Source organism: Xyrauchen texanus, chromosome 15 (assembly GCF_025860055.1).
Source record: "Xyrauchen texanus isolate HMW12.3.18 chromosome 15, RBS_HiC_50CHRs, whole genome shotgun sequence".
NCBI classification, from domain to species: Eukaryota; Metazoa; Chordata; class Actinopteri; order Cypriniformes; family Catostomidae; genus Xyrauchen; species Xyrauchen texanus.
In genome coordinates, this window is record NC_068290.1 from 23,453,513 (window position 1) to 23,467,783 (window position 14,271).

At 38.5% G+C, this 14,271-nt stretch overlaps 1 protein-coding gene across 1 annotated transcript in view; it reads left to right on the plus strand.

Moving 5' to 3' along the window:
- Nucleotides 1-2,777: 2,777 nt before the first annotated feature.
- Nucleotides 2,778-14,271, plus strand: part of si:dkey-247k7.2 (uncharacterized protein LOC797677 homolog) — a 153,769-nt gene continuing 142,275 nt past the window's right edge. The window contains exon 1 of the mRNA XM_052144526.1: nt 2,778-2,790. The gene's annotated coding sequence lies outside the window, so the exon portion shown is untranslated. The remainder of the gene's footprint in view (nt 2,791-14,271) is intronic.

The window sequence follows — 14,271 nt, forward strand, 5'->3', positions numbered from 1 at the left end:
GACTTGACATGGATGTGTGTGACAGAGAGAGAGAGAGAGAGAGAGAGAGACAGAGTGTGTGTGATCACCTGTTGCCACACCCAAACAGCTTTCTGAAGGTCAGATTTCTCAGTGTTAAAATAGCCGTCCAATCCGGGGTATTCCTCTCTATTTCACTGTGCGCAAGAGATATTCCCTATAGAAACTGCAATGTCCTCCACCATTTTAAACAGTAGGTATCCAATGTGGAAACTCCAGTAAGACGTAAGCACTTTGAGTTCTATAATCAATCAGTCTGTTGTGTCTCTCAGCTGTGATGAGCCTTAATGCTGAAGTTGTTTATTTAAAGCCGTTTATAGCTATTTCCTAGCTTTGGTTATGTAGTAGCAATATGAGTGATCAGGGAGCACTGTTCTATGTAAACAATGACTAATGGATTCACTTCACGCCACCAACTGGCTCATATTACATACAAACATGATCTTTTGCCACCACCTGCTGGCTAACATATGTAATGTAAAAGAAAATTATGTAAAAAGAGACATATAGCCTACATTAGCTCTTAACACATATGCACTGCTCTTACACTTTAGTTTAAATCGATGAACACAAGTGGAGTGATACACACAGTGAAGCGTCCGAGTGCTGATGGTGTCAGACCATCAGTGCTCATGGAACGTCTCTCGTCCAATCAGATTCGAGGACCGGAACTAACTGTTGTATATATTAACACCATGTAGTCACACAATGGTGAATTGCATTAAAACTATGGCTTCTGCCAAAAACATGGTTAATAAAATATTACTTTAATAAAACCATGGAAAATTGTCCAAGATCAAACCTTTCGTTCAGCTACCTGACCTTCCCCATGACAAAAATCACTGCGAGGAAATCAACCTTTATTTATAAATAGTATTAAGGGGTCATGACATGAGGAATAAAATTGTCCTTGATCTTTTGACATATAAGTGGTCATTTGTACTATAAACTAAACTGTATGTCTGTAAGATTTAGATCTTAAAACTTCTTCCTTGAGAGAAAAAAATCATTTATTTAAAACAAGCTGCAAAAATGGCTCGTTTGGAATTCGTAGAACTTGTGATATCACAAGGACCAAATACAATGTATGTCATTGTACCCTTGGACCTGCCCATTGGTGCTCACTCAGTCACACAGGTGTAAGGGAGATTCATCCAAAGTGGATTTACACAGGACACCTTCATGTGCGTGTCTGGATTTAAGTGTTTTTCTACATAAACGTGCACTAGACGAACAGCTTTTACCATCATCATAAAAGACACAATGTCAAGCAATAACTCTAAAATGGAGACCTCATTGTGTTTCATTTAGCTGCGCTGTCATGCTGTTTTGAAGGTGTCCTGGACCGAGTTGGCCTTCTGAAAACATGGATGTCTTTGATCGTATTGGTGCCTTTCCGCACAACATCGGCAATGTGCGCTGTGTTTTAAGAGCGTACAAGCACTACTTTTAAAAACTCTGCAGCTGACACTGGATGGGTGAAACACATGCAGTCCTGTGTTTAAACAAACACAGAATAAATGAGATGTGAAGACCAGCATCTCTGCTTTGGCCTGTTGAAGCACTCAGCATCACAGATTATATTACAGTCACAATATGGTTCAAGCTTTGCAAAGGAACTGTTATTGAAGGATGGGGTAGTTAAAACACTATTGTCTGCAAATCCATAAGTAAACTATTTTATTCATGGACATCTCATAAGTCATGACTAGGGGTGTGCAGCGAAGCCATTATCTGTATTTGTGTCGGTTTCTGTTCACATGACAAAATTATCTGTATCGGTCTCTGTATTCGGATAGAACTGGGTGTGGCCGTGGCTTAAACCGGAAGTGCACCAACACTAAATGAAATGCCCATTTTTAAATGTTACTCTTACATTTATGGTTTCTATTATTAAAATGTGCATTGTATACACCTTTTCATAATATTAGCCTAATAATAATTATTATAATACAACTATTCTTTAAAAACAATATTATTTTATTATTTTTGTTTTGGAATTTGTAGGCTACAGTAACTGTGGAATATGTTGTTTGCTGTGGTTTCTCCTGGTATTTAAAATATTAATATTGCATTAAATATAATTGTAATTTGTCTGTGCATGTATGTCACTGAATGAGTAAAGAATGAGGACCCAATAGATTTATTAAATAAAACAATACAAACAGGGGGAAAACTCAGAGGAGAAAAACTGAAAGACAAGATTAAAGACCGCTGGACAGGGGTCTGACTGGAAGTGGACAGCCGCTGGACAGGGATCAGACTGGGCAGCAGCTGAAGAGCTCTTGACCAGCTCCTCCATCTCCTGGCTATCAGCGGCAGGCTCCTCAGCCTCCTGGTCGTCAGTGGCAGGCTCCTCCTTTAAAATAAACTCCTCTCATTTCAAGGCAAACTTGATCGTAGCGGCAAGACTTCCCCCTTCACCCATCTCTGGGACACAGGATCTGATGGGCTTATTCAGACCAGCCCTAAACTATTGCATAAGGCTGGCCTGATTGTGCCCCAGACCCAAGGGCAGCACCAAAAACTCCAACGCATACCCACTCATGACTTCTCCTCCTCCTGGAGTCAGAGGAGCTTCATGGCCTGCTTGGCTCTGTGTCATGTGGTAAGTGGCGAATAAAAAGAAGAACTCATTCCTTCTGGGTCCATGCTGGTCAGATCATTATGTCCTGAAATGAGTCAGGAATGAGGACCCAATTGCTGGAATGACAAAAAAAGAAAGATTTTATTCAATAAAATAATACAAATGGGGTAAACAAACTCACACAGGGGAGAAAAACTGATAAAACTGAAAAGCAAAAAAAAATAACAAACTCTCGAAGAACAACAAACTGAAAGACGAGATTACAAACCAGACAGGGAACAGGACAGGAGCAAACAAACACCGTTCTGAACAACATGAGAAACAAAATGATCTGACAAACACAAGAAGAAATAGAGAACAATATATAGAGGTAGGGCACATGAGGAGCAGGTGAGGACAATTAACATAATAAGGACTAAATGAGGGAGAGTGATGAGGGTAATGAGGAGACAGGGCCAGGGAAGCACATGGCAGACAAATAAAAAGACATATGCTAACACACAAGACTAAAAACAGACTAGTGCACATGGTGATGAAAGACCAACCCCAGCCATGTGACAGAAGAGCGCATGGCAATTGGACTGAACCCGAAGCCATGCACTCACACAAGATGAGACATGGAGCATTAGTGTCCGGATCCCAACCCTGAACAGAAACCAAACTAGACTGAGTCAGCACCCAGACACCACACTCCAAACATGAAAAACACAGCAGCATTCTGTCACCACTAAAAACATGACTGACAAAGTATCAGGATCCTGACAATATATAACAACATTATTCTGAAGGAAGGAGGTGTTAAGCAAAATGTGAAATGTCAAGCACACATTTTGCAGTGAAAAATAAATACAATTTCAAACATGAAATGAAATGAAATGAAATGAAATGAAAATCAATATAGCCTACAAACAGGTGAAAGTCCCATAAATCTATCAAGAACTTTTACGATTATTTAGTTTAAAAATAATAATAATAATGCCATACCAAAAGTAGTACAGTTTAAAGAAGAAGGAAAAAAAGACAGAGCATGTTTCAGTTTTTTCGTTATACATAAGGAGGAATATTCCTAATAGATAAATAATCTATGAAGCATTTCAACCTTTATGAAGCATTTAAACTTTTTTTAACGGAATAAAGTCTTAACCAGATAATTTCCTTAATCGCTGATGTGGACATAAATGTAGTCAACTTTAAAAGACAGATGGGCTCTGACATGAAATCATCACAATTTAACATCGCGCTCAGGTTTAGGCTAAAAATGAATACATGGGAATCACGTATGAATCGTGTGATACATTAACATAGACATTGTCAAGTGGAAAGTGTATATGACATTGTATCTTAATGTTACACTTGATATATTGTGTAAGTCATGAGTCATGTAGAGCTAGTACCAAGTAAGCAGCAGTAACAGTAGGCCTACCTATAGTTACAATGGCTTTCTGCCAGTGTTGTGAACACATTATTTTGTGCACCATTCAAACAAACGCTAAAACAAAAGCTATACGAAGTGTAAAAAAAGCTTGTGTTTTGAAATGCATTTAAAAGTTGACATTCTTTTGACATTTTAACATGACATGGCATCTAAAAAATGCGGCGCAACTGTGTGTGATGCTGAAAAGACACAGAGACACCCATCTCTGTTTGTTTACATAGAAAAACAATTATAAAACAGCTAGACGGCCGAAACACAGCCCCTAAGCTGATCCATGATCTGCATTGTGCTTTAGTTAATGACATATCTTGACAATGTCTTATCAGCATTGATGCATAAACACAAATTCGTCAGAACAAATCAAAGGCCAACCAACATACAGCAAAGGGCACAGCCGCTAATGCCATCAAAAGTTTACCTAACCACCCCTTTGTCTTCAGAATCGACACCGGTCACTGGGACACACACGGCTGATGATAACTGTCTAAAAGGCATTCCTAAAGCCGACAAGTTTTAAGAATTAAGATGTCCCTGCCGGTGGCCAAACCTAAAGTGAGCACATCGTCAGTCTTGACATAAGCTATTCATGAGGTGTGCAGAAGAAAAGCAAACCACAACCGCTTATTCAACAGAAGAAGAACGCACAGGATGCTGACCCTTGCTAATGCAAAAAATAGGGATAAAGGGAAAGGAAACAGGTGAAAGCGCAATCTTGTGGCAAAAGTGTGCTTTCCATCATATCATTATGTTCTGACTCCGGTAATTACCACGTTAAATTTCGTTACCCTTTCGTGCTCGCTGCTGGCCCCTAAACTGAATATAGGTGGATGATGCTCCATCAGCCTGGACAGAGGTTATTTTATTTGACAGGTATGAATAAATTAAATATTTATCAAGTCACCAGGAGATGATTTCCCCAGATTAAGGGAATATTGCAGCAGAAGACATATGTTACCCTGGAGACATAATTTGTATCAAGCCCAGTAGTAGTCATGGTGATGATGAGGGGGTCACTCTTCCAGTGGATGTGTCCAGGCACATTTTCAGTATCACATAATCTAGGGGCACTGCACAAGCTTATTTCCCCAGCGGCCAATCAGGATGATATTAACCCTCAAAAAGGCAAGGCCACAAAGAATCCTCAGAAAATGTATTTATTGCTACTTACACATTAGGGCCAAATGCTTTGTGTCATGTTTGGCATCAAACTCCTTGATCACATTTGTTTTTCAACAACTCATGTTGTCTGGAGTTTTTTGTCTGCTAAATGTAAAAGATGTTTTGTCAACATTTTGTCTGTGGAACGATCCAAAAACCCTTTAAACTGCAGTACAACCCATTGAAGAGACTGTATGTCTATCTCTCACAGCCTTGTTGTCAATACCGTCACAAATCAAAGATGGCGCTGCTGTCTATCAAGGTCTATCAGAAGATTTTGATGTGCTTTATGCCTGTCAGCCATTTTGCACATTTTCATAGTGTACTAGTTTATGCAGTCAGGTTTAATATCATATTCAGATTCATAACAGTTGTCAGCTGAGGGCACTATTTTGCTACTGTTGTGTTTGACAACCATGAGAAGATGCACTGTTCGGTGACTGTCTCAATGTTATTTTTGGTAATTAAATGGCACAGTCTCGTGGATGTTCCAGTAAATTGCTTGCATCACCTTTAAATATTGGTACGTTTCTCACACACCTATCACATCCCTTCTAAATATATTGATTTAACTACTGGAGTCTTATGGATAACTATTCCGCTGTCTTTATGTGCTTTTTTGTAAGGACATATAGAGCTGAAATATTGTTCAAATTCTTGTGTGTGTTCTGCTGATGAAACAAAGTCATACACATCTGTGATGGCATTAGGGCGAGAATTAGTTTTTTATTTGTTTATGGGGGGGGTGGGGGGGTGGCATGAACATAATACAATTCCTAACAACAATATTTAAAGCAGTTAATTTCCCTCAAAATATATTTAACATGTAAAATATTTAAAATGTTACCACAAGGTCACTGTTTTTATCACGACTTGCTACCCTGTCACATTTAGATCAATATTGTGAGATGATGACAGAGTCACATGACCTCAGTATATGCAGTATTTGCATATCCATTTTCAAAACTTTTTACAGAAATGTGGCCCACTCGCTCAGTGCTCCTTTCCCCAACCCCTCAAATGTTTATATCTCCCAGGATACAAAAAAAAACCTTTTAGGGATAAAACAATGACTGTGAGCGGGAAGTGAGAAGATCAAAGATTGTATAAGAGGAGACAGGGAATTAAATTAGAAAATAACACAAATACAAAATTTGAAAGTCAAAGAGAGACAAAGGAGAGTGAAAGCTCAGGGCAGCAGAAAGCAAACAGCCTCCCCAATCACCCCACTGGAAAGGGCAGAGGTGACATTGCAAAGACAGTGACATAATGTGCCACAGCTGTCCAGTTTTAACTGGAGAACCGAGGAGTGTGCAGGGAAAGACAGCAAATGACAATAAGAGAGGGAGACAGACAGGGCAGTTCAGAGGACACAAATAGAAACAGAGTGAACCATAGAAAATGAAAGAAATGGAATAGTTATAAAAGGGAGTAATCTGTTATCTGGTATGTCGCTTTCACTCTTTTTGGCAGTGGATACAGGGAAAACAGAGATAGGGAGATAGAGACACCACACAAGTGATTTGTGAAGAGAAAAGGTCAGCATCAGTCCTTTAGGACCCTCCGAAGCTGTGTATTACATTAAGAGAGAGTGAGAAAGTTAGCGAGTGAATGATAAATGCTTGAAAAACTCTCGCCTGATAAATATATATGACCAAACAAAAGAATGAGCACAGGCAGAGTGGTAACCATGCCAACAACAGAGTATACAGACAGTTGTCTTCTCGTTTTCCATTGGATGAAACCATTTTCTTTACATTCCATAGAGTCCACATCAACCAGGGAGTAGTTGTCTAGCCTTGATCTTTTATTTTATGTTCAATTGCACTTCTGTTTAATAGATGTGTAGGCCCAGCACATTTGATTCATGAGTGTGCAGAGGCAATGTCACATAGAGTACATGCATCCAACAGGCCGTCAAATTCCCATCTCTACCTGGACTGACCAACACACACTCATCAATGCTAATCAATAGCAGTCCAGCATCAGCAATGAGAAAACAAACCCAATTTATGTACTGCAAATGTGAACTCAGCAATACTGCACTTCAGCCATGCATCATCTGTCCATCCGCTTAAACGCACTCTGTTCTCAAAGTAAGTGGGAGGCGTTGATAACTTGCTGACCCTTATGAGTCACTGGACATGCAAAACTCTTGCAGTGTTTTAAAAATGATCTGCTCTTCTCTAGTGTCACTCCATCACATAGAGAGCCATGCCAGGTAGCTGATTGAGTCATAGCCACACAATCTTTCCCTCCCTCAGCCATTCACTCATTCTGTCCTCTTTTGCTCACAGTTGCGTGCATGCTTACACACTCACTTGCACACTCTTGTTTGATGGTAATGAACAAAAGGGTTCATGGGATTGACAGAGGCAAAGAAATATGAGAGCACAATAAGAGGAAGATAAAAGGGGTGAGAGTGGGAGCCGGACGAAGCAAGATAAAAAAGCGAAATAATGACAGAATGGAGGAAGATAAGGAAAATAAATGACTGTTAGTTCAAATTATGAGTGATTGGGGGGTGGGGGTGGGGGGGTTACAGAAGGAGAAAGTGAGAGAGAGACAGATGGACAAACAGAGACAAGTAAATAGAAAGAGTGGTGCACAGTAACAGTCTGGCGGTACGTCAATTGCTTTGCCTTAGATCCCATTAAACACTGCATGTGCACAGACACTGCATATCATGTTTCCAGCAAATAATTATAAACTTAAACGAAAAGGAACAAAAAAAACATGCATGCCACACATTCATGCTCTTCATCTAAACATACACGTGGCCAAAAAAATGAATACATTCAGTTTTCATTACAGCAGGTGCAGAGCCAAAACAATCTGCACGGACATCTACAGAGCAAACACACCACAATGCAACACAATTACAGTGACACACAACACACTGAACAAATACACTGAGAGAGTATTCTCTATCTATGTTCACTAATGGACTTCCTTACTGCCCACACGCTCACTCTCAATGCTACATCAGCACTCTACACCACCCTGCCCAGGTCTAATGTTCTGCCAGGGTTCACTCAATATTTTTCTACTGTTCTAACTGGAGAAATTGGCTGGGTATTCATAAAATAATTGTGTCCTAAGTGTTTTGGAAGAAAATCTTTAGTAGAGAGAGTTGCAAATAAGTAAAATACTAGCTGCATTTGGAACCAGGCCTCTAAAATTCTGTCAAGGTCTGGCATTATAAAGATGCACTCAGTTTCTTTAGGATTCAAGCCAAACGATTGATGAATCTTGGCAAAAACAAATGGTATAATCGAATAAAGAATTTTCTAAATATTGACACAGTGTGAAGTTCATATCCTCCAGTTTTCATAAGTGATGCAAATTGTATTTAATATAAACACTGTACACTATGTCCCTAATAAATGCCCGATGTGGTCTTCTGCTGTTGTAGCACATCCACCAGAAGGTTTGATGTGTTGTGCATTCTGAGATGTTATTCTGCTCACTACAATTGTACAGAGTGGTTATCTGAGATACCGTAGCCTTTCTGTCAGCTCAAACCATTCTGGCCATTCTCCATTGACCTCTCTCATCAACAAGGCATTTCAATCCACAGAACTGCTGCTCACTGGATGGTTTTTGTTTTTGGCAACATTCTGAGTAAACTCTAGAGATTGCTGTGCGTAAAAATTCCAGGAGATCGGCCGTTACAGAAATACTCAAACTCAAGCTCGTCTGGAGCCAACAATCATGCCACGGTCGAAAACACAGAGATCACATTTTTCCCCATTCTGATGGACGATGTGAACATAAACTGATGCTCCTGACCCATAACTGCATGATTTTACTCATTGCTCTGCTGCCACACGATTAGATGATTAGATTATCGCATGAATAAGCACAGTGTACAGGTGTTCCTTTTAAAGTTCTTAGTGAGTATATGATTAGATGTACAATTATTTGTTGAAACATTGGCTACATAAAATTTATCAAACTATTGCAGCTATCCAGTTCTTTGGAGTAAACTTCAGGATTTTAAAGGAAATTCTATTTAATTATTATTACTTAATATCTTTTTTTTAATAGTATCAATTAATATCTACTCATGCTCCACAAATTTGAAATCAGATCTTTAAGAGATCACTCTTGTAACTTGACAAACTATGTTTGCCAACTGTGTTGACAGGTCACCCCATTCACAGGGACTACGTGTGATTTTGAAAAACAGATACTGTGTGCTTCAAATTAGTACAAATTGCAAAAGTTGTACTTGAGCTCAGAAAAGAACCCAACTACAGTATAGTTTTTCTTGACTATAATTAAGTATTAAAGACATTCTGAATTCATTTATATTCCAAATGGATGCACTACCACTGTAATAAATATGCTTTTATATGTAATTAATAATGATAATCATAGTTCACTGTTCTTTTGCAACAAATGTTTCATGCCTGTTACTGTGGTATAAGAATGAAGTAGGTTGATTCCCATCATACTCAATATGTAGCACAACTTTTTATACTTCAATTGTGCACATGTTGTGTTTTTAATATGAAATTGAGATTTTATTACTTGGGACTCTATATTGAAACAAACAAAACATAGTCTAAACTAGCACAGTTAGGTTTGACCTGCTGCCACCCACCATCATATGATTTGAGGCTCATCACTCCTGATCCTCCTCAAAGGATTAAAGAAAAAAAGAGGGGGTTCCCTAAAACCTCTGATGCAATTTAAACACTGCTGGTCACTGGCTGTACCTGGCGTTTAAGGACGTTTACACTGTTCTCTCTCTCTGACTTATGAGAGCTGGGAACCTTTAAAGCTTTCTCATTACACGCATACCTGCAGCCCCTGGAAAAATTCCCTAAACCAGAGGCGAAGGGGTCAGGGTTAGCCTACTATAAACAGATTACTGCCCAAATACCAGTCCATCATCCTGTCCCTTAGCTCTCACCTTCCTTTCACCTTTTCCCTGTTCTCTCCATTTCAGCTCTCCCATTTTGCCCCTACTGGCTTTTTCCTTTCAACTTCCATTAAATGTTGTCTTTTTTATTTGCCTTTACTTTCTTTCTGAATTATGCCTATACTGTATGGATTATATGTCTTTATTTACCCACATATTCTCTCCAGTTCTTTCTCTCTCTGTTAATCTCACCACCCTGCTTTTTTCTACAGATGTCACAATCCTGTTTTGTCCTCTATGATGCATATTGACAGCATCAAATCTTTTGATAATGTTTCTGCAAAAAAGACCAAAGTTGTCCTTTGAAGCAGTTACCTGTGAGCCCACCACAAGAGGTGTTTTAATTTCAAATTTGGTTAATTTATGAAATTAACTACATAGATTTGGAATGCACTTTAAATAGCAGCACATCTAACCTCATTATGTAAGCCACAGATATGCACAGAATTGTAAATACAGTAATAATACTTGTGCCACTTCTGTTGGTGTGTAGGTGGAAGTTAGAAGGGAAAGCCCTCTGAGGTTGATCTCGCTATTTCTTTATCACTTCCACACACATGCACACACGCTCCCAGAGACAAACATATCACACCACATTAGAGCATTTGTCATTCTCTCCCAGTCTAGTCAGGCCCGCAGAACAACTTTGATTTTACAGAGTCAGCTGGTAGAAGGACTTAGCTGAGAATGTGTCTGCTTTCATGGAAAAGCAATAAGTGAGCATCCTTAAATTATTTCTTTCAGGGCTCAAAACAGTGTCAGCTATTGCGGCTCATCACTGGGATGCCACAAGCACCGGGAGCGACTCATACACACACAAATACCGTTGTTTAGTGGCTTTTACTTGTGCTTACTCATTAACCACAACTGTAAGCTTTAATTCTGTTTTTTTTCCTCTCTTGCTTTCTCTCAAGGCCTTTGCTTGTGCCCAAACTACTTAACGTATTCTCTCATTCATTCTTATCTGGGGGCATCGATTGCTGCATTTACACAGCCTATGGCCAGACTAATATTTCAAGAACCCACTGTGCACTTGTTTGATATATCTGTCGAAATACTCCACACAGAAGTGGAGTTAGATAATGACTTGGCTTGAGGCTGTCACCACTCTCACTGGGTAGACACCCCCTGCATCCAAATATGTCCCTACTTTGTAGTATACCAAAAGCAGTGAGTGTTTGAAATGGAATACTACCATAGCCTACTCTTCTTACTATTTCTGCCATAAACCATTCCAAACAAGGCGAGAAGTACCCGGATTATCTACTACATTCAAGTGTGCATCCACTGGAAACTTTACTATCCCAGAAGGCAATGGGAACTGAGAAGACATCATGCTCAAAATGCTGAATTAAACAAAAACAGACATGTGGCTCTTTTCAAATGTAAATCCTATACCAAGAAAGTTGTTCTGTGTGCTTAAATTGTACTTATTTAACAAAACCAGAGTAAACAATTTTTGTGGTTATTACAACGTCACATATTCAGGTCACGGGAAAATTCCAACATTCCCGATATGACAGCATTTTAGTGCAATGTTGGTAAATTAGATTTAGATTCTAGATTTTGAGAATAAATCCTTAATATTTTGAGAATAAATTCAAAATTACGAGAATAAAGTTGTGGCATTCAGAGATTAATGTCGTAATTTTTTGAGAATAAACACATCAGCATGGAGTTATTAGTGTTCAGACACTGCAGCGGTTTGTAGGAAATTAAATTTATTTAGGTTAAATAACCAGACAGACATTCACACAGTCCCACTCGGCATGGGTGATTCTTTGTCTGCATTTTAAGTTGTTTTTTGCTCCCAAAACAATATAACTGAGTATTACTGTAGCCAAAGACCCAGACGCTCAATATTGCTGTTGTCCACCACTTCACTTTGATAAAACTTTCCTTTATATTTAGACTTAAATAATGCTACGACTTTATTATCGTAATTATAACTTTATTCTCGTAATGCAATGATTTGTTTCTTGAACTAATTCGATTTTTTTTATTTTCTTTATATGTGGTGCTTAAACGCTGTCGTAAATGCTACCTTCACGTGCTATTGGAATTATTGTAAATAAGAAATTGCACATGAATGACCCCCTCAAGTTGTAATTACTACTGGGAAACTCAGAGATAATTTTGATACCCGAGTTTCTGAGTTGGGAGGAGACATAAACTTTCAACATGGCAGAGGAGAGTATGATTTCAGTAGTGAATGGCAGGTTAAGTTAATTTATCTTCATGTTCCATCATTACAGGGACATGTTAAAGATTGTATTATTCATACTGGTCAAGCTAAATGAAAAAATAAAATAAAATAAAAAATCCAGATGGGCAGCATTTACATGTATTCATTTGGCAGACACTTTTATCCAAAGTGACTTACAAAAGAGGAAAAACATTAGCAAATCATCTTAAGGAGACATTGGTACAAAAGTGCCGTATTACAAAGATTCACTAGCATCAGAATAGTATTTTATTTTAATTTTTTTTAGTGGCTAGTTAAGTGCTCTTGAAAAAGATGCGTTTTAATTCGTTTTTTTGAAGGCAGAGTGTGAGTCAGCTTCACGGATGGAGTTGGGAAGGTCATTCCACCAACGTGGTATGATGAAGCTGAATGTCCGAGAAAGTGTTTTGGTGCCTCTTTGTGTTTGTACAAGGCGACGTTCCTTAGCCGACCGCAGGCTTCTAGGATGGAAAATAACAGGGTGGACAATCAGTTGGTAAATTAGCCACTACCTGTACTGTGATATCTAGCTAAAATAGTTGTAAAATTATATTGGTGGTTTTATTTCTGTTAACATAATTATATGGACATTTTAAAGTTACATTAATGTCCTATATATATTCCCATAACAGGGACATGCTATGCGTGACCTGATTAACACCACAAAATAAAGGAAAACATAAATAAAAGAAAAGAGTAACAAACTTCAAATAACTCAAAAGAATTGAACAATATACCACTTGTACGGGGAACTTAAAAGCCAACTAATTGTATCAGCAACCATTTGATGCATGTTGAACATTTTTACACCTTGACGCTTGACCAAAATACCATTATCGTCAAGCTAACTGAGCGATCTGTATATGATGTCAAAATAAAAGTGCCACAAGATATGGATGACTGAACCTGGCATCGTCCATGCCTCCTTTTCTTTCACAAGCACTTGAACGCGACGTAGGCTACTCGTGATAACCACTTCAGAAGTGAGAAATGGGATCATTTCTATAGCACATGACGGCAGCATAAGTGTGTCAGTGAACATATTCATACAACTTCCCAGCATAACATACTTTTTTTTTAACAGCAGAGATGTTCTTCATATTCTCCGACAGTACGCGAATTCGGACGCAGCTGCGGTGTTAGAACACTTGACGTAAACGTGACAGCTGTCAATCTGTGGTCAAGTTAATAAAAAGACCCAACATGATTTTTATAGAGTGCGAAATTATCAATAACATTCACAACTGAAGGTGGAAAAATTCCAGGTGGTATTTTACTCATCACATAAACTATAAAATGCCCTTAGACCGAATCAGTAGATATGCCAGGGAAATTAGTGAAGGGAAAATGAATAATTTCACACTAACGTTCTCTCTTCTACAGCCATCTCCAGCAGGGGTTGTATAAATGCGCTGTCATCTGTGAAGAACGTGATACAGGGAAGAGTCGCCATCCAGCGGCATCTACTTAAATGCAAAACAAGGGAGACCGGATCCGGGAATGACACACGGGGAAGTTGTCACAATGGCTGTATCTCAAGAAATCTTAGAGAGTCAAAAGTCCAATTGGCCAAATACTCTGTGGTTTCAGACTATTTTTGCTATATCTGTTTGGTAATTACAGCAAGACAGCACTGAACTATTTAATGATGGTACATTTAACAAAAAAGTTCAATGGCGTTCTTAAGACATGTGTATTGTTCATAAAATGGTGGTTGTTTGTCACATGTTGTGAACATATTCTGTACAAACAGTGTTAGGTAAATTACTTAAAAATAGTAATCCACTACAAATTACTAATAATTTATCTAAAATTGTAATCAGATCACTTTACTTTTAAGTTACTTTCTAAAACACTTTCGCACAACAAACTCAAAATAATGTTTATATTTCCTTCCTGTTCATTGTTACAAGTCATAC